This window comes from Pelodiscus sinensis, chromosome 19 (genome assembly GCF_052426305.1).
Source record: "Pelodiscus sinensis isolate ZL-2025 chromosome 19, ASM5242630v1, whole genome shotgun sequence".
NCBI lineage: Eukaryota > Metazoa > Chordata > Testudines > Trionychidae > Pelodiscus > Pelodiscus sinensis.
The window spans coordinates 26,017,303-26,036,661 of NC_143070.1; the positions used below are offsets into that span (position 1 = coordinate 26,017,303).

At 53.2% G+C, this 19,359-nt stretch overlaps 1 non-coding gene and 1 pseudogene across 2 annotated transcripts; one reads left to right on the top strand and one right to left on the bottom strand.

Annotated features, from left to right (window-relative positions):
* Positions 1 to 6,252: 6,252 nt before the first annotated feature.
* Positions 6,253 to 6,325, bottom strand: TRNAV-AAC (transfer RNA valine (anticodon AAC)). Its single transcript has one exon. It is a non-coding gene; the product is annotated as a tRNA-Val (tRNA).
* Positions 6,326 to 8,222: 1,897 nt separating this feature from the next.
* Positions 8,223 to 16,659, top strand: LOC142821569 (zinc finger protein RFP-like; annotated as a pseudogene). The gene is made up of 7 exons (XR_016347334.1): positions 8,223 to 9,460; positions 11,006 to 11,101; positions 11,815 to 12,048; positions 12,154 to 12,176; positions 12,830 to 12,945; positions 14,376 to 14,435; positions 15,327 to 16,659. The product of XR_016347334.1 is annotated as a zinc finger protein RFP-like (transcript).
* The last annotated feature ends 2,700 nt before the right edge of the window (positions 16,660 to 19,359 follow it).

Below are 19,359 nucleotides of genomic sequence, written 5' to 3' on the forward strand. Positions count from 1 at the left end.
TATCCAACACTGGACTTGCTGGAACCCCCTTCTCCTGGGGGAACAGGTTCTCCCAGGGCAGAGGGACTGAGAAGACCGGAGGGTTTATTTTTTTCCTCAGTCTGGTTCCCCTTGAGATAAAAGTCCTGGTTCCCTGGGCCTGGTTCGCTTCTGGCGAGTCCAGCTGGGCCAATGGAATCCACATCTGCTGAGCTGTCCCTGGGCACTGTGGGGCAAGCTGGGGTGGCTCGTGAATAAGGCCTGAATTCTCTCTGAATCTTTTCTCACAGTCTGAGCATTCGCAGGGTTTTATTGCATTGAGAGTCGTCTGCTGGGCTGGAGTTTCCTTAGGATCCAGGGATCTTCCTCTACATTTGCTGGAATTTTCCAGTTTTCTGCTTGGATTGTTCTCCAGCTGCCTCTCTGCCCTGTGTGGATTCTCCCAGGCTTTCTCCGGCTCTACACATGGGGGAAAATCCCCTTCAGCTCTTTCAAGAAATGTTCCCTGTGAGTCTACAGTTCCAGGACCTTCCTGCTGTCTATTTTCCTGAGTGTTCTCCCTCACTGTCCTTGCACCTGCTGGGAGAGAGAGAACCTAGGCAGGACTCACTGTCTGTGCTGGAGACAAAGGACCGACCTGGGACTGGCAAAGACAGAAAACAAAACAATAATAGTTTGGGAAACTGAGACATTGGATTCTGCTTTCACACCCCACCCAAACACCCCCAAGGAAGGAAATGTAGAGAGGAAACTCCTAACAGCTAACAGGATGGCTGGGGAGTTGAGACAGGTACTTGCCAGGATAATACCTGTAGCCCTACATGGGACTGAAGTGAGGGCTCGTCCTCCCTCCCTATTCATTTTTGGGAGCCTCAGCTTTTTCCTACATTCTCTGGATAGTTTGTGTCAGTTTCCCTGACTCCTTACTTGTGTGAGTGCCTCTCAGGATCTCCATTTCTTTGGAGGGCTGGAGATCTGGGACCCATGGCTCTTCCTCTCATTCCAGCTGGGCGATCAGGTCAGGTTTGGGAATGAGAAATCCTGCACAAGGATGAGATCAGGCAAGGTGAAGGCACATGGAGTCTGGGCAGAGTATGTATCAGAAGGCACGTTCTCTGAGCTCAATTTTATCCTACAAGGGACTGGGGTAACTCAGACAGCTTGAGAGCAGCAGACTTCTGGGATGCAATGGGGGGAGCCGTGACAATGCCACAATTGTATTCACTTTGTTTGCTTTCTAGTGTTGCATGTGACTTCTACCGTCCTATAATAACCCCATGTGTTTGCCTCAGTTTCCCTGGGCACTGTACCACTGCCCAGATGGGGATGGGAATTTGGGGGTGACTCACTGAGGGAGGATGCCCATGCCAGCACATTCACAATGGCCCAGGCTCATGGCAATCGGAGCCTAGAAGGGTTGTGCGACCCAGAGACACATTTTGCCTGGGAAACTGGGGAAAGGCTGTGGGATGAGCTGTGGAGGGTGGAAGTGAGTCTCACTGGCTTAGGAGGAAGAAATGGGCAGAGGGGAAGGCTCTGGGCCCCCTTCTCCCTGAGATGGATTGTACTGATTGCTCCTGGTTCCTGTGCTAAGAAGTGGCGGGGTGTGTGTGTTGGTTTTTTTTTTTTGTTACATCCCTGTGAGCTAATAAACCTGTTCTACCTGCCAGAGAGTTGTCTGGCTGCTGATGGGGTTGCAGTGCCTGATGACTCAACACCCCTTGGTGACAGAGGGTGTTGTCATGCCTCTCTAGGAGTTGTAATGATCTGAGGGCTTGGGGACTATGTTTACACTGTAGGCTTTGTGCAAGAATAGCTGTTCTTACACAAAAAACTTGCAGAGCATCTACACTGCACACATGTTCTTGTGCAAGTAAAGTTGCAGTAAAGCATCAGAAAACAGGGCTTCTTGTGCAAGTTATTCCTCTCCTGAGGAATAAACCCTTGTGCAAGAACTCTTCCACAAGGAGCAGTGTGGACAGGCAACAGGGCTTTCTTGCTCAAGAGAGCGTCCACACTGCCATGGATGCTCTTGTGCAAAAGCACATGGCAGTGTAGATGCACTGTTGCACGAGAATGCTTGCACAAAACAGTTCCTGTGCAAGAAGCCTGCAGTGTAGACGTAGCCTGGGGGACTTGTTGACACACACATAGCTCTGGGGTTAAACTTCTGCTGATTTCCAAGCCTGCAGAACCTAGAGCCCTCCCCACAATGGAAATAGTCCCAAGGTGGCATGTGAACGGTGTGTGTAGGAGAAATAATGTAGGCAGGACAGTTCCCTGCTTCTAGCCCCTGAAAGCTGAGGAGATGAGGATGACTTAGCGTATCCCTTAGGAGAATCCTCTGCTTCTGAGGAGCTATCGTGATGAAAGTGTTTCTCACACAAGGGCTTTGGGCCCCACTTCGCTTTAATCTAGGGTTGAGCAAAGGAGCCTCTGTGAGTCAGCTCCAGTCTGCCAAGCCAGCGGATCCGGTGTGTAGCATCCATGGTAGTGTGTATGCTCTCTTGTGCAAGAAAGCTCTGATGGCCATTGGGGCTTCTTGTGCAAGAAATTCATGTTGCCTCTCTACATTTCCCTCTTACAGAAGAGCTCTTGCGCAAGAGGGCTTATTCCTCGTGGGGAGAGGAATAACTCTTCTAGAAGAAGCCCTGTTTTCTAGAAGAAGCCCTGTTTTCTGATGCTATAATATGTTGGTGCTTGGTTCCGTAAAATGACAGAAGTCCCAAAGGCTTAAGGCCAAACACGCAGTGAAAATACAGAATGATGGCAAGACAACAAGTTTTGCTAAAGGAGTGATTTATTAAGCTGAACAACTTCTTAATATTTACCTAACATTTATCTAATATAATGAACAATTACCTAATATTTACCATGCAACAACTTTTAAACCCTACCTAAGTTACAGCTAAGTCAAATATATACACACTTAAAAAAAACTGTTTCTTTAACACTGACAATAGCAAGGGTAAAAGTTACCACAGAGCAATATTTTTTCTAACCTGGCTCTTTTAAATAACTTGAGGACAGTGGGGGTAAATTAAATACTTACAAACTCAGCAACAACAACACATAGACACACAAGGAAACGGAGCATGCTCGAGATTCTTACACCCCTTTTTAGACTTGTTAGATTTGGTGGGTGGGAGGCGGCCTTTGGGTGATCAGTCCTAAGCCAGACTCAAATTCTGTCTTCCAGCATCCGGGAGTCTTCCCCGAGCTAAGGGCAGAGAGGTTTTTATGTTCTTGCCTATTACCATATTTGGTGGTGTTTGTGCTCTGGGAGTGGCATGGGAGTGGTTTGGGTGTGGTGTGAGGCCCATATATGGTGTTGAGTGCTGGACTCTGACAAGCTCCATTTTATTGGTAGATAAGCCTTGTTGCTATCCATGTGACGTGGTGAGATTACTGAGGCAGATCTCGGATATATGCGTGCATGAGGCCTGGCCAAGAGAACCCATACTTGACACAAAGCCCCTTTAAAACTGTTCTAATTTATGGCACCAGACAAGACCTTTGACTCTCAAAAAGCGACCAGGCCCCATTTCCCTCCAGCTTTCCCACCCTGGCGGTGTCTGGATCCCTGGGCACAGAAAGCTACAGCTCAGTGGGCAGAGGCTCTGACATGCACATCTCCCCCAGTCACTGGGACTGTGGAATTGGCCTTGAGGTTGGGCAGGGTTGAAGGAAGGGTGATATTCAGCAAACATTGACTATCTGAATTGTTAACCCCTTGGTCTCAGGGTTTGGATTGGAGTCCCTGGAGGGGGCCCAGTCTTCTTCAATTTGCTCCCTTCCTGAGGGCACAGAATTAACAAGAGGGAATTTTGTAACCCCAGAGCAATCAAAGTTGGCCAAGGAGTTAGCAACAAAATTTTTGTCAACATTTAAGTAGAGGCAAGGAAACCATCAGGGGTGTTTCTGTGTGTTTCTAGGCCGAGGTTCATTCAAGTGGACCTGTTTTTCTGTGGAGCTGCCCCTACTGTACCCCTAGAGACTCTAGAACAAAGAAGACACATGAGAAGAATCCGATTCTCTTCCTTTTGCTGTGATATGGATGGATCTAGCTCAGGTTTCACTCAGGGGGTCTGTCTGCATGTGAAGTACCTGTGACAGCTCCTCTGCGGCGCTTGGGGGAGGGGAGGGAGAGAGCGCCGGCCCTGGGCGTGTGGCGCTTGAGGGGAGAGCGCCGGCCCCCGGAATGCAGCTATGGGCGGGGCCCACCCCCCGGGCGCCCGGCGGGCGAATGGCCACGCCCCCTGGCGCCTGGCAACCCCAAATGGTTGGGGACCACTGCACTAGAGTTACAGGCACGTCTCTCACACCCAGAGAGGTTGTGTCACAAGCTCCCTGTCACTCCCATCATGCAACAGGGGCAGGTCCAGCCTGTTCTGTAATAGCTGCTCTGGAAATCAGAGAGCAGCTAAAAGTGACTGTAGTAGGATTTGAACCAACAACCTTTGAACCATTGACCTGGCTCTTAATGAATACCACTACTTAAGCCAGCACATGCACCTGCTGCCATGCCACAGAGCCCCAAAGTTCCAATAGGTCCTCATCCTCTCCCAGTGTTTTGCAGCAGGGTAATTGCTGGGGTAGAAGAAAGGGAAAAGCTGAGCCAGAGGAACACACGCTCCCCCCCCCCCTCATACCCAGCCCCCTACCCAGAGTCTCAGCTGTGGCTTAAGCCTGGTTCCAGAGAGAAGAGGCCAATGCAAACAGCCCCATGACAGCGAGGGAGTCAGCACGTCGGTGGGTGGGGCAGGGAGTTGGGGGCAGAGCTGGGCTCTAACTCGCTGAGTGACCTTGGCCTGTTCAGTGAATCTCTCCCTGGCTCTATGGCCCTGTCTGTACAGCAGGGACAGCAACACTCACAGCCCCACAGGAGGGCCCCTGGCCTAGCAATGTGGAACCTGAGCAGCCTCTGATGCTCCCTGCTTGAGCCCCAGAACCAGCCCTGAGTGACAGGGGCAGAGGGGGAGCAGCTCACACATGCCAAGGGGCTGGCCAGGGGCAGGACATGAGCCTGCAAGGCAGCAGTGGGTGGGGGGAGCAGGGGGCAGAGCTGGGCTCTAACTTGCTAGGGGTGTGTCCCATAGCTCAGAATAAGCGATGCAATTGTGTGGCTAATTTTGAGTCAATTTTGAAATAGCTTATTTTGTAATTTGGCGCTGGCTACACAGCACTTATTTCGAAATAAATCGCTATTCTGAAACGCCTCTCACTCCTCACGACATGAGGTTTGCAGGGACGTCGGAATAGCGAGCCTGTTATGGTTTGAAACAAGGGGTTTGCTCTTAAGACACGTCAGTGTGATATGAGCACCACGTCCTAAACCTCCGAGCTAGCCGGCCCACGGGTGTCAGTCCCACAAGTGGCCCTTTCAGAAAGGAGCCTCGGGCAGACGCAGGGTCATTGTGGGCTCTGGAACAAGGTGGGTGGGGCAGATGAGGTTTTGGCAGGCAGGGGAATTAGCTCAAGTGGTAGAGTACTTGCTTAGCATGCGAGAGGCAGTGGGATCAATGCCCACATTCTCCAACACCTGCTCAATTTTCATCCCTTTACTTTCACTGTGGGGCCTTCAGTGGTCCCCACCCTCTTCCTACCTGCTCTCCCAAAAGAGACAGAACTGGTTCCCCTTTCCTTTCCCCTAGAAATTGCCAGGCTGCAAAGCTGAGAATGGAGACATCAAGCTCAGGAGTCCACTGGGCTCTGTGGTGCAATGGAAACATGTCAGACTTTTAAGCTGCAATGGTTAATGTGAGCCAAGCTAGTTATTCAAAGGTTGTGAGTTTAAGTCCCATGAGTGTCACTGTAGCTGCTTTCTTGCTTCCAAGGCACCTTTTACAGACCAGGCAATCCTTAGGCTGACACGGGGGTGGGCCTGAGTCCAGACAGTTCCCAGCAGACCCCAGTAAGGGTGGAGGAAAGGGCTGGTTCTGGGGGTTGGGGCTGGGAGTTGTTCTGAAAGTCTACAGGTGCTGTTAGACCGTTTTGTCCCTCTGTTTTGTCACTGCTATTCTGCAAAAAGCTATGCAAATTTCAAAACCCAATTTGTGCAGCTTTTTCTTCTGCTATTTTTGGAAGAGGCTTTTCCGACATTTGACCTGTTACACTGGGCAAGTCACACAAGGGAGGCAGCAGGCAGAGCCTGCCCAATGCACCAGCCTCCCAGGGCAGGGGAGGCCAAGGCACAAGCAGCTGCCTGGCCTAATTTAGCTGGCTTCCCCAGGTGGGCACCCAGGGGCATTATCAGCTGACTTTACCCCCCCGTGTTTCTGCCTGGCTTTGAACCAGGGACCTTTTACATGTTAGGCAAACATGATAACCACTACACCACAGAAACACATTTTAAGGAAGGGAACTTGTATGACTGTTCTGTTCCTAGCTCTTTCTAACACCCTGCTCTGCAGGGGAGGGGGATGCTCCTTGTGAACACTCCACCTCTTGTTCTCAGGGAAGCGCCTAATTTTCTCACCAGCCCCTTGAGATTTGTAGCTCAAAGCTGGAGCTGCTGTGGAAGGAGGTGAAGCTACAGAAGCTGACGGGGGACAATCAGCGGGCGCTGGCAGCCTTGCAACTGGCACAAACTGTGTAGCCAGCCCGTGGCCCTTTAAGGGCTCCGGGGCTGGGAGGGGGGCAGACAAGTTTGCCTGGTGTTGGCCAGAGTGGCCACCAGGGAAACCTGGGAAGGGCTAGCCTCCCACTAGTTCGAATTAAGGGTCTACACAGCCCTTAATTCGAACTAGTAAATTCGAACTAGGCTTAAGCCTCGTAGAATGAGGATTACCTAGTTCGAACTAAGCGCTCCGTTAGTTCGAATTAGGTTCGAACTAACGGAGCGTTAGTGTAGCGCCTATGAAAGTTAGTTCGAACTAACGGACGTTAGTTCGAACTGACTTTGTAGTGTAGACATACCCTATGAGATTGCGCTCCCGAGGGAGAATTATGGGGCACTGATCATGCGCAGTAGCTCTGTTGCGGCCTCTGCGCTACCCACTCTATGGCTATGTCTAGACTGGCATGATTTTCCGCAAATGCTTTTAATGGAAAAATTTTCTGTTAAAAGCATTTGCGGAAAAGAGCGTCTAGATTGGCATGGACGCTTTTCTGCAAAAGCACTTTTTGTGGAAAAGCGTCCGTGCCAATCTAGACGCGCTTTTACGCAAAAAAGCCCCGATCGCCGTTTTCGCCATTGGGGCTTTTTTGCGCAAAACAAATCTGAGCTGTCTATACTGGCCCTTTTGCGCAAAAGCGAACGGGAGCAGCACAGTATTTCCGCAAGAAGCACTGATTTCTTACATGAGATCGTCAGTGTTCTTGCGGAAATTCAAGCAGCCAGTGTAGACAGCTGGCAAGTTTTTCCGCAAAAGCAACTGCTTTTGCGGAAAAACTTGCCAGTCTAGACACAACCTTAGGGTATGTCTACACTACCACCCTAGTCCGAACTAGGGTGGTAATGTAGGCATACTGCACTTGCAAATGAAGCCCGGGATTTGAATTTCCCGGGCTTCATTTGCATAAGCCGGGTGCCGCCATTTTTAAATCCCGGCTCGTTCGAACCCTGTGCCGCGCGGCTAGACACAGCACGGACTAGATAGTGTGGACTAGCTAGCTATTCCGCACTATCTGTATGCCTAGTTCGGACTAGGGTGGTAGTGTAGACATACCCTTAGAGTTTTTGCTGAATTCTTAGCCAATCAGCAACTGCCCCCAGCAGCCCCTTCCTGCAGGGAACTGCACCAGGCTGCCCCGGCCACACACAGCACCGGCCCGCATGTCCCTCCTTTGCCCTGGCCTGAGCTGTGCCTGCTCACTGCTTGGCCCCTACCCGCAGGTCCACACCCACATCCTGCTTCCTCCATTGCCCTGCCTGGCCCCCTGCCTCCCTGTCTTTGGACTGGACTGTTTGGATCAGTGACTGCATTGGATCTGGTGCCTGCCCCTGGGCAGCGGGTACAGAGTCACAGCCTGGCCAGCTCCCAACTTCTACAGCTCCTGAGTTGGGCATTCTGAAATGATGAGATTGTCTTAACCATGGGCCTCAATGTAAAATAATTAATATTGTGTTATTTCTATTCACCCTCTGCCTTTTCAGACCATCAGCTTGCACTCAGACCACACACATATACTTTTATACAACAGTGAAACAAGAGTCTCACCTCATCACAGGCTTCCAGGAGCTGGGGCTTTAACAAACACCAATTATCACAAGACTCATTATAGAATCATTAGTGCTGGTGACAGTGTTCAGGGAGCCAGAGCAGCCTAAGTGCACATGATAATCACGCCTTGGAAACACTGAAACCAGCTTAACCAAGGCTTTGGCCTTTGAATTTTAGATCATTAGACTTGGAAGTATCTGACTGTATCAGGAGGTATCTCTAAATATTGATTTCACTACACACACCGCAACCATGAAAATACTCCACTGATAATCATTAAAACGTACCAAAGGGCACAGTTAAGAGCAGTGTTCATAAGAACTTATTAGACTTTGATTTACAAATATTCACTTTGCTTATCTAGACATGTACTGTGGACAGTCTGTATGTTAATGGTTATAAAACATTGGCTTTTGCAATCTGTCCCTCCTCTCATTAAATCATTACTGTCTGATTAAAATAGCTTCTGATCCCACCCCCGTGATCTCTCACCAAAAAAAATGTAAATGGATAAACATGTATTGAATGCTTCAAACTCATATTTTTATGCAACTGTGAAAACGTGAATGACTAATAAGTATAAAATTGCTTAAAATAAACATGCCAACATTTTGTATTAATAAAAGAAAATTCTGCCAGCCTGTTACTCCATGCCCCACAACCCCTCCTCCTGCATGCACATGGGGAGGAGGGTGCTGCTGTCAATGTGACACCCCAGGGACCCTCCCCACCAGCCCTAGGGCCGAAGGTGGGGCCAGAGCTCTGGTGGGACATTGCTCACTAAACCTTCCGGGACTGCAATTCCCAGAGCAGCCAGAGCCATCCCCAGAAGCCAATTGTTGATGGAGGCAGGGCGGGACATTGAAGCTGCCCTTGGGAGCACCTGGCCCGGAGGAGCCATGGCCACAGCGAGCCCCATGGAAAGTCTCCGGGAGGAAGCGACGTGCCCCCTCTGCCTGGAGTATTTCACGGACCCGGTGGTCACAGCCTGTGGGCACAATTTCTGCCGCGCCTGCCTCAGCCGGTGCTGGGAGGGACCCAACCCAGCCGCCTCCTGCCCGCAGTGCAGGGACCCAGTGCAGCAGGGGTCTCTCCGGCCCAACAGGCAGCTGGCAAACATGGTAGAATTAGTCAAACAGCTGAGCCTGCCGGCAGCGAGGGGAGTGGGTGGGGGTGGGGTGTGCGGGGTGCACCAGGAGGCGCTGAAGCTGTTCTGCAAGGAAGATCTAGCCCCCATATGCATGATCTGCAGAGAGTCCCGGGCGCACCGTGCGCACATCGTGGCTCCTTTGGAGGAGGCTGCCCAGGAGTACAAGGTAGGGAACTGCTGCCCTGTCTGCTGGGGAATTATTCTGGGTTTTAGTTACTGGCTAATTTCCCTGTTCCCTGGCCCAGTGCGACTCACCAGCCAGCTGAAGCCTGCCTGGCCCGGGAGAGGCTGTGACAAAAGAAATGCTCCGGCCCAGGGGCAACAGAGGCAAAATACCAAGTCTTTAAAGACACCAGCTGTGGGAAAGTTTTCTCTGCGATGCTGAGCCCTCTTCCAACACAGCCCCTGCTGGGGAAACGTGGGAACTTTGCACACAAGGGCAGGGTGGGCTGACAGAGGCAGGGACAAGGCCACAGAGGCCAACAGAGACAGGTGGGGGTGGTCCTGGGCAGGCAGGCAGGCGTGGGCATGTCCTGTGCTCTGGGGATGTCTTAGTGACCCCCCTAACCAGACATGCAGGTTTGCATAAGGAATGATGGGGGTTTGTACTGAGGTGCAACTGTGAGGTGTGAATGAGAAGAGCTGCCAGCTGGGCTGTGTGACCGCGGATGGGGGAGTTACAGTGTCTGGTTTTTAACAGAAGGCTGTTTAAGGGAATTGGTTATTTTTATTTGCATCACAGGAGCCCTTAGGGACTCTGCACAAAACGCAGCGAGGGACAGTCCCTGCCCCACGCAGGTCACTGCTGCCCAGAGCTGGACCAGGCACTGAGGCAGCGTGTGCCTGCCCAGAGGGCATTGCCACTGCGGGCGTTTAGGACAGAGCTGGGCAAACCCCCATCATTCCTTATGCAAACCTGCATGTCTAGTTAGGGGGGTCACTGATGCATCCCCAGAGCACAGGACATGCCCACGCCTGCCTGCCGGGCCTCCCCCACCTGTATTCGTTGGCCTCTGTGGGCCTGTCCCTGCCTCTGTCAGCCCATCCCCACCTACGTCATTCTGTGTGGAGATGCCACCCTCTCTTGCCCCCACATTCACAGGTGTCCTGCTGAAGCCTCAGTCTCCTCCTGTCCCTTTCTCGCCAGGCAAAGCCACAGCCAGGGCTGAGTCCCCACCGGACAGGGACTGAGCCCCACAGAACTGGGACTGTGCAGCGTAACGCCAGACAAATGGCCTCCTGACATCTCATGGGATTTGCCCTGGTGCTTAGCCCAGCTCTGCCCAACAAGGGCAGCCCCCAGCCCTCAGGGCTGAACTCCTAGACCATTGTTAAACCCCGGTGGCAAATTGATATAACATTTGGATTTGTTAGTTAAACCTTCTTTACAACAGGTTTATTGATTCACGCCCATGTCACTCCAGTGCCCTGTTACAGGCTGTGCCACTAATCCACCCGTACACACCAATCAAAAGTGGTGATAATTGAGATTTCTGTCTAGTTAATAAAAAAGACTCAACCTGAACTAGTAACAGTGAGAATCTGACACAAACGCAGTCTGCATTGATAGGATTTCACCTTCTTCAGGCCCTGATGTCACACAGCCATTGGGAGGAGCAGTCATCTTGGACCATGAGTGGGAAAACGCCCCGTTCCCCACCCCTCTCAGCCTCACAATGAAACCTCCCAGTCCCAATCTCTGTTTCCCCAGGGGAAAATCCAGGCCCATTTGAAGACTCTGAGGGGAGAAAGAGAAAAGCTGCTGGGATGGAAAGCGAAGGAGGAGGGGAGAAGTCAGGAGTATCTGGTAGGTGCCTGTAGCTATGGATTGGCAGGGGGGAGGGTCTGTTTGGAGGCAGACTCCTGTGTGGCCTTGGGAATGTGGGACAGGACTTTGCTCCATGACTACAGATTGCTGGGTTAGATCCATGTGCAGACAGGCCCTGAGCTTCCATGTCAGGGGATGAGTGAATGCCCAGCCTTTGTGATTTTCCCAGAAATCCTCCCCCAGTGACCTGAATGTCCCTGTGAAGGGCTGTCCAGTGGCTCTGCTCTTTTCTTGTATTAACGTGTTTGCTTCTGTTTTTTCCCTGGGTGTCTGTGTCAGTGTGGGGCTGAGCAGTGTTCCCAGTACACTGAGTGCTTGGATGGCAACTCAGGAGACATGCAGGAGCTGCCCAGCTGATTAGCAGAATGTCCACAACTACATGTTGTTTCAGCAGGTGTGCACATTTGGACATGCCTCAGTGCACATAGAAAATTTATTCCACACATGGATGGAGAAGAGTAAATAAAAACATTGGTGCTGAGTCCTGACCCTGCTGCTCTGGGTCTGAATTCCCAGAGCCCATGAGTAACAGAACATGCTGCCCATTCCAAGCAGGGAATCATCCCTTTCACAGGGACAGAGGGGCCAAAGGCGAAACTGTGGGATGCCTCAGCCTAGTACCCACAGATGGTATTACTGGTTCTCAGGCTCTGCCCATACCCCTGACCAGCCCTTTCCCTGTTTTCACACAGAAACAAAAGACACAAGCCGAGAGGCAGAAGATTGTGGCCGAGTTTCAGCAGCTGCGGCAGTTCCTGGAGAAACAAGAGCGACTCCTGCTGGCCCAGCTGCAGAAGCTGGATGAGGAGATTGGGAGGTTCCAGACTGAAACTGTCGGGAAACTCTCCGCGCAGATTTCTCGTCTCAGCGAGCGGATCGGTGAGCTGGAGGGGAAGTGTCAGACGCCAGCGAGTGAATTCCTGCAGGTGAGACTGAGGGAGAAACGTCCCAGCTCCTCACACAGGGAAGGGAGGCTCCTGAATCACAAGTGGGTGTATTCAATGAGATTTTTTTCTCTCTATCCCCTATAGGACATCAGAAGCACCTTGAGCAGGTAGGTGACACTCGCTCCTATCACTTCACAGTGAGGGGAAGGTCACAGGCTGGGCACAAATCTCTGATCAGCGTCAGCCTGCGGCTCTCCCCTGGCCCAGCAGACTCTGGAATTCCCCATTCAGGGCACAGTCTGAGCTCAGGTGTTTCCTAGAGCTGTCACCTCCCTGGGGACTGGTTGCCTCAGGGCTGTGGGGTGGGACATGGGCCTGTCTCTGCTGGGCACTGGGCACATTCAGCCCAGGGCAGCAGGGACCCAGAGTCTGTCCCACCCGAGGGCTGTTTGGAGACCTGTGGGAATGGGCTGGGGAGAGGGGAGCTGGTGTCTCAGTCTAGTCCCTAGTGGGCAGATTCCTACAGCCCTTCCCCTGGGAACCTCCTGCCCCTCAGCACCTGGAGGCCAAGGGGTGAGTTGGCCGTGGAGACTCAATTCCCCTTTTGTCCCCCAGCTGGTCTCCCCAAGCCAGAGCTGCAGACTGTTCATGGGACCTTTGAGGGGACGTTGCAGGGCCAAGGGCTGCGCTGCCCCTGCTCTCGGGCTGGGAGAACTGGAGGATTCGAACTCCAGGCCCAGCAAAGCAGCGACTCACTGGCCAGAGCTGGAGAACTGAGTCACTCGGTGCAGTGTCCCCATGTGACGTTGTCTCTCCCCAGGTGTGAGACGGGGCTGTTCCAGCCGCCAGAGGAGATTTCTCCTGAACTGGGCGAGCGAGTCAGGGGATTCTCCCGGAAAACGACTTCACTGTCGGAGACGCTGAGGCAGTTCACAGGTACGGAGAAGGGCTGGGAGAGGGGAGAGTAAGTGACGTGTCTGAGGCCGTGGAAAGAGACCGATGCTGGTCATTTGGTTCCTGGTTAGATGAAGCTTCTGTTTAACTATGAGGTGACAATGGCTCCCACTTGCCATCCCAGACACTCAGGTTGATTAATTGAACCTTATTTATTCCAAAAGCCGCTTTGTAATTACAGTGACGTTAGAGCACAAAATGGCTGACACACAGACAGAAACACTCAGCTCTGTGTTGCTCTCTGTAGAAACGCTGAGTACACATACCCCACGGCCCACAGGTAGAGCCAGGAGTTCGCAAACTCTGAACCTCCCTCTACTGTCAAAGAGACACTAGTGGGTGAAGTTACTTTGAGGCCAAAGTCTTTGCAGGATCTGGGCCTAGACTGTGACAAACATCAGGAAGTGAATGAGCCAAACCCAGCGGAGTCTGCAGGGCGGGAGGGGATTTTGAGGAGAAAGTGCTTTTGAGGAGGGCTGGCTGTGAGGCTTCAGGGACATTGGTTCCTTTGTTGGGAGAGGCCTGAGTGAGGGAAGAAGTAGAAGGCTTCAAATATTTTTACATTAAATACCTGAGAGTACATCTACACTGAGGGACAAAGTTGAATTAAGCTACAAAACTTCCACTGAGTTCATTGCCTAGCTGCAGTCAAAGTAGCTTAACTTGGCTGTTGGCGCAGTCCACACAGCGGGCAGTGGAAGGAGGAGCACTCTCCCTCCAGCTTCCCTTAGGCTGTGTCCAGACTCCATGCCTCCGTCGACGGAGGCATGTAGATTAGCCAGATCGGAAGAGGGAAATGAAGCCGCGATTAAAATAATCGCGGCTTCATTTAAATTTAAATGGCTGCCCCGATCTGCCGATCAGCTGTTTGTCGGCAGATCGGGAGAGTCTGGACGCGATGCCCCGACAAAGAAGCCTTTCTTCATCGACACAGGTAAACCTGGTTTCACGAGGCTTACCTGTGTCGATGAAGAAAGGCTTCTTTGTCGGGGCATCGCGTCCAGACTCTCCCGATCTGCCGACAAACAGCTGATCGGCAGATCGGGGCAGCCATTTAAATTTAAATGAAGCCGCGATTATTTTAATCGCGGCTTCATTTCCCTCTTCCGAGCTGGCTAATCTACATGCCTCCGTCGACGGAGGCATGGAGTCTGGACACAGCCTTACTCCTCCTGAAATGAGGGGTACTGGCACCAACAGACGTGCCCCTCAGTGCGATTAGCTGTTTTCACTCGACCTCTAAATCGAACCATGGGAGATTGACAGCGTCAGCCTCGATCTTCTCTGCAGTGTAGGTGTACTCAAATGTGTCTCTGCTGTATCGAAAACCCAGGTCTGTGTGTTAGGATTGGGGATGTCGTGGGCAATATGCACTCCTGAAGTGTCAACTCTCTTCTCCCTTCCCCCACCAGACACGCTGCCCTCTGCACTGGAGAGAGTGGGAAGAAAGTCCTTGGGAGCTTTCAGACAAGGTGAGGTTTCACGTGGAGACTGAAAACACCTTCCTGAGCGTGTAGCTCAAGTCACCAACCAAACCCCCAGCGACCACGACAGGCAGAGCCCCAAACCTGCCCAATGAGCAGTGAGGCGCCCCAGGGGCATGGGATCAGAAGGACGAGGCGCTGTGTCCTGCCCCCTTTAAGCAATGGGATGGTCGGACCCCCCACTTCTCACTATGGGCACAGTTTGCAGGCAGGGGGCTTTGCAGGCAGGGGCTGCGCTTTGTGTCGGGGCAGCTGATCAGCGCAGCCCCTCCTTGGGCACCAGCCTCTGCCCTGTGCTGGCCCCTCCCAGTGACCCCGCCCCAGATCCCCTTCCCCAGCGGCCCTGCCCCCGGCCAGGCCAGAAGCCAGAGCTGGGCTCCCCCCATTGAGCCCGGCTGCCCTGAGGAGCCTTGGACCCTCCACTGCCCTGGGGGTGACTAATGCCCAGGCCCTGCTCTCTGGGGTGAGGCTGCTCTTCCCCCCCGCTGCCCCCTCCCCTCTGTGCCCTGGGCGGGGGGTGGAGGCTGCAGCAGGGGAGGGAGTTTCCCTCTGGGGGTTAAAGCTGGAACCTGCCTCCTCTGCCCCCCACCCCACTGGACCCTCTTGCTCTGGGCCTGGCCCTGGGGATGGAGCAGCCTGAGCTGGGGGGCAGGAGGCTGCAGCCTCTGCACGCAAATGAGAAGCTGATGAAGCAGGTCCCATTGCCCAGGCTGAGGCGCTGCAGTGACAGCTCGGCTCAGTCTCAGGGCCCAGGGCAGAGGCAGCTCCCTGGTGCCCAGGTCTGTCCCAGCCACAACAGGGCTGCCGGGGAGGGGGAGAAATGGCCCCAGCCGCCCCCAGGGCTGAGCTCTGCCCCTCACGCCCTGATTCTCTCCCCAGCGACTGTGACTCTGGATCCAGACACGGCTCATCCCGACCTCGTCCTGTCTGGGGATGGGAAACGTGTGAGATGGGCAGACACATGGCAGCGACTGCCAGACAACCCAAAGAGATTTGACTCTGTGTGCTGGGCCGTGAGGGGTTCACCTCGGGGAGACATTGCTGGGAGGTGGAGGTGGGGGATGGGCGAGACTGGGCTGTGGGGGTGGCCAGAGAGTCTGTGAGCAGGAAGGGAGGGATCAGTTTTAGCCCTGAGGAGGGAATCTGGGCTGTGGAGAGGTGGGGGGGTCTGTTCCAGGCTCTCACCTCCCCTGTGACCCCCCTGCTCCTGAGCCCCCCCCGCAGGATCCGGGTTTGTCTGGACTGTGACCGGGGGCAGGTGACATTTATCGATGCTGGTTCTGAGGCCCCGATCTTCACTTTCCCTCGGGGCTCCCTCCCTGGGGAGAGAATCCGTCCCTGGCTCTGGGTGTGGTTAGGATCCCAGCTCAGCCTGTGCCCCTGAAATCAGCCTCTCTGGCCTCACACAGCCCAGTCTCTGTGACCTCACAGGACTCCCCTCTACCCAGCCCCTGGCTCCTCATCTCTATGATGCCTGAAAGCTGCTCCCCCTCCCTCCCTGCAGCCCCAGAGATAGGAGGGGTAAGGAGAAGGCTCTTTTGGGCTGCTACAGGGGCAGAGGTGGGGGTTGGGCAGAGGCAGAATTAACAGCTGGGCTGGGGACAGGCGGAGGTGGGGGTGGCGGGATGCAGAATTAACTAATCAGGGTTTGGGGGTTTGGGGAGACACTGCTCAGCAGCATGGAGCCATTTGTACCAGTCTGTGCCCTGAGATCTCACTGGGGTCTCCAGCCAGAGCTCCTGCTGCAGGAGCCAAAGTCGCCTTCCCCTGTGACCGTGGGGCAGCCGGCAACACTTGTAGCCAGTGTCCCCCTAAGTTTTTCCATTCCTGAGTGGAGGGAGTTTGGTCTTGTGCACCAATACTGAGGTCATGGGCAACGTGTGCCATGAACATTCATATTTAAACATGAGTCTTGTTACTTCTGTACAAACAACTTTTGAAGAAAATGTTATTTGTTTCTATTGCGAATGGAACACGACTTTCAGCCTGTCTCCCTGAGTCCATGTGGGTATTTCCCTTAATATGGGCATTTTCATTGAAGTTCCTTTGAAGAATACTGCTGTTAGATTTCCTAGCTGTGACATGTTCCAAAACAACACCAATAGCTTTTGTCCAAGCCCCACATGTACCACAAAACGCAAGTCTCAGTTTCCTCTCCCCTGCTGAGGGCTTACTTTAATTCTTGCTGCTTTCTAAGGGTACGTCTACACGAAGGAGCTATTTCAGGATCCTGCAGCTATCCCAAAATAGCTATTCTGCATCTATTGAAGCAGCCCATTATTCTGAAATAGATTTCAAAATAACATGTGGCTTATTCTGACATCCTGGTAACACTCCTTCCACAAGCGTTAAGGGGTGTTTCAGAATAGTGAGTTATTTCAAAATTTGGCACTGTGTAGATTGTGCCAAATTATGAAATAAGGTATTTTGAAATAGCTTAGCACATATTGCATAGCTTATTTTGAGTTGAGTGCTGTGTAGATGCACCCTAAAACTTTACAAGAGATCTGCAATGTGGTCCAGATATTTGTATTTAAAACGGGGCTTTTCATTTTACATACTACAGATCTATAACACAAATATAACAGCACCCCCCCCATGTTGATCCACAAACTCCTCCAATACAAAGTAAGAACAGGGGCAACAGGCTATTAGTGTTGTACTATACACGAGACACTTCCCAAAGGGTAACGTGTAGCATGTCCCCACTGGACTCCTGTAGCAGGAGGTCACAGCCACACTCCACCACAGGGAAATCCTGACGAGCCCACTGGACAGCAACGGAGCTTGCACCTGGTGTGGCCTGGTCATCTCACTGAAGATTGGCTTGTTTTGCAAGGTATTTACAGGGACTTAGGTCACCTCTTCCAAATGCTCTTTGAGGTAGAGCTGGAGGGAAACTGTGTTTTGTTTATTTGTTTCAACACAGTAGAAAAATGCTGAGTTAGAAAAACAGCCTGTTCCTAGACGGCTGAGAATCAGCTGAGCCACGTCCTCCATCCCCGAGGGGTTTTTACTCTCCTCGGCTCGAACACGTCTCATCCTGAGGCCAGACTGAACGGTGAATACGCCATCACTGGGACCCTTATGTGGGCCGCCCCTTTTCCTCCAGTGTCTCTCGCGAGAACACTCCACTGGCTATGGTTGTGTGAGAAGATCTTCTCTAATAAGCAGTGACATTGGTACTTGGTGATGGTGGCTGGGGGTCGTTCTGAAAGGCTGCAGGCACCATTTCACCCTTTTGTTCTTCACTGTGGGTATGTCTACATGGCAGGGCTAAAGCCGAAATCCGAGTGGCCCAGCCGAGCGGTGGGCGTCAGAGGGACTCTCACGCCTGCAGATTCCCCCGCACTGCTGGGAATCGGGTGGGTCTGACGTCTCTGTGTGTCTGTGACTGGCCATTGAACGTTGCCCTGCTTGGGCCTTTCTCCCCTTGAGAACAAACCTTTAGGCTCAGACACTGACAGGCAGGGGCAGCGCAACATTTTGTGTGTGATACAAACCTGGCCACATGCTGCCCCTCTGGGGCCGGGAGAACAGTCTGTGCCTGGGAGCAGGGTTCGAACGTGCGTCTCCCTGCCCCAGGCCCAGTGCTGATGGGAGCCAGGGAGCTGGGATGCAGCCAAGCCCTGGGACCAGCAGCCTCTGCGACAGGGCAGGGGAGAGAAATGGCATTTGCAGGGAGGCTGCCCCAGAGCTTCCCCTCCCCACACTCCTACTCATACAAGCATCAGGGCTCCAGGGTACAGCCCCTGCGCTTGTCCCCTCAGGCCAGCTGCCCTGAGCCCTGGCTCTAGGGCCTGAGTCATTTGGGCCTGGGGGGGAGAGGGGGGAGTAGCCCAGCCAGAACTTTAGGGCTTTGCCAGAGGCCAAGGCAGCACTAGAAGGGCCCAGGGAGGTCTGAGCTCAGGGGCAGGAGGAGGAGCCCTGAGAGCTGACGTGACACCGGTGGCCTGGCTGGCCCTGCTCCCTCTGGGCACCTTTCCCCTCAGGCGGCTGCCAGGCACTCAGCCCTTATTGCTTCCCCACAGCCGCTGGGTTTCCCAGAACTCCCCCTCTCCTCCACTGGCTTCCTCAGCCCACGGCCCCACGGCCCTTCCTGCCTGCTGGACACTGCATGTTCCAGGCCATTTACTGTGGGTCTGAGCCTCCATGGTGCTTCCTAAGGGCTGCCTGAGGGAACAGGGGCTGTATGGCCTGAGGGAGAAGGGGTCTGACTGGTGACCAAAAGCCTGAGGGTTTGAGTTCCATGGCAGCGGCTTTGCTGTGCCTGGGGCCCTGCCATCTTCAGCCTGGAAACTTCCCACTTCCTGTGCTTTGGCTTCCTGGTCCTCAGGCTGGTGAGAAGAGAATTTTGTGCCTCCTGCTGGGTGTCTGATGCCCACCAGCGCTTGGTCTCTTATCTGGCTGGCTCAGCAGGAGGCTGGGATGTGCTGGGGCCATTGAACTTACCAGCCTGGATAGAGATGCAGGGGGCCGAATCTTGCTGCTTCCCCGGCTGCCCTCATGTTTGGTCCCAGCAGCTGCCAGGCTCTCCCTATTGCCCCCGGCACGAAAGGCAGGCAGTCTCAGGCCCAGGCCTCAGGGAATGTGTGTTCACAGCTTCTGAGAAAGGTGAAGAAACCTGTTCTACTCCCTGCGCTGGCTCTAGGCTGAGGGAAATCGCCACAACATACATTTGGCTGCGGAGCTATTGCCTTGGGCGTAGGAACTGTCTGGCAGAGAGAGCAGCATAAGTAAGAGGCTGGACCAAGATTCACTCAAGTGGTTTGTTTTTTGTGGCTCTGCCCCTCCAGCACCCCTAAAAACCCTGGAACAAAAAGGACCCATGACAGGAGCCCAACATTTTATCTTCTGCTGTGACATGGATGGATCTAGCTCAGGTTTCTCTCAGGGGACCTTCTCCATGAGA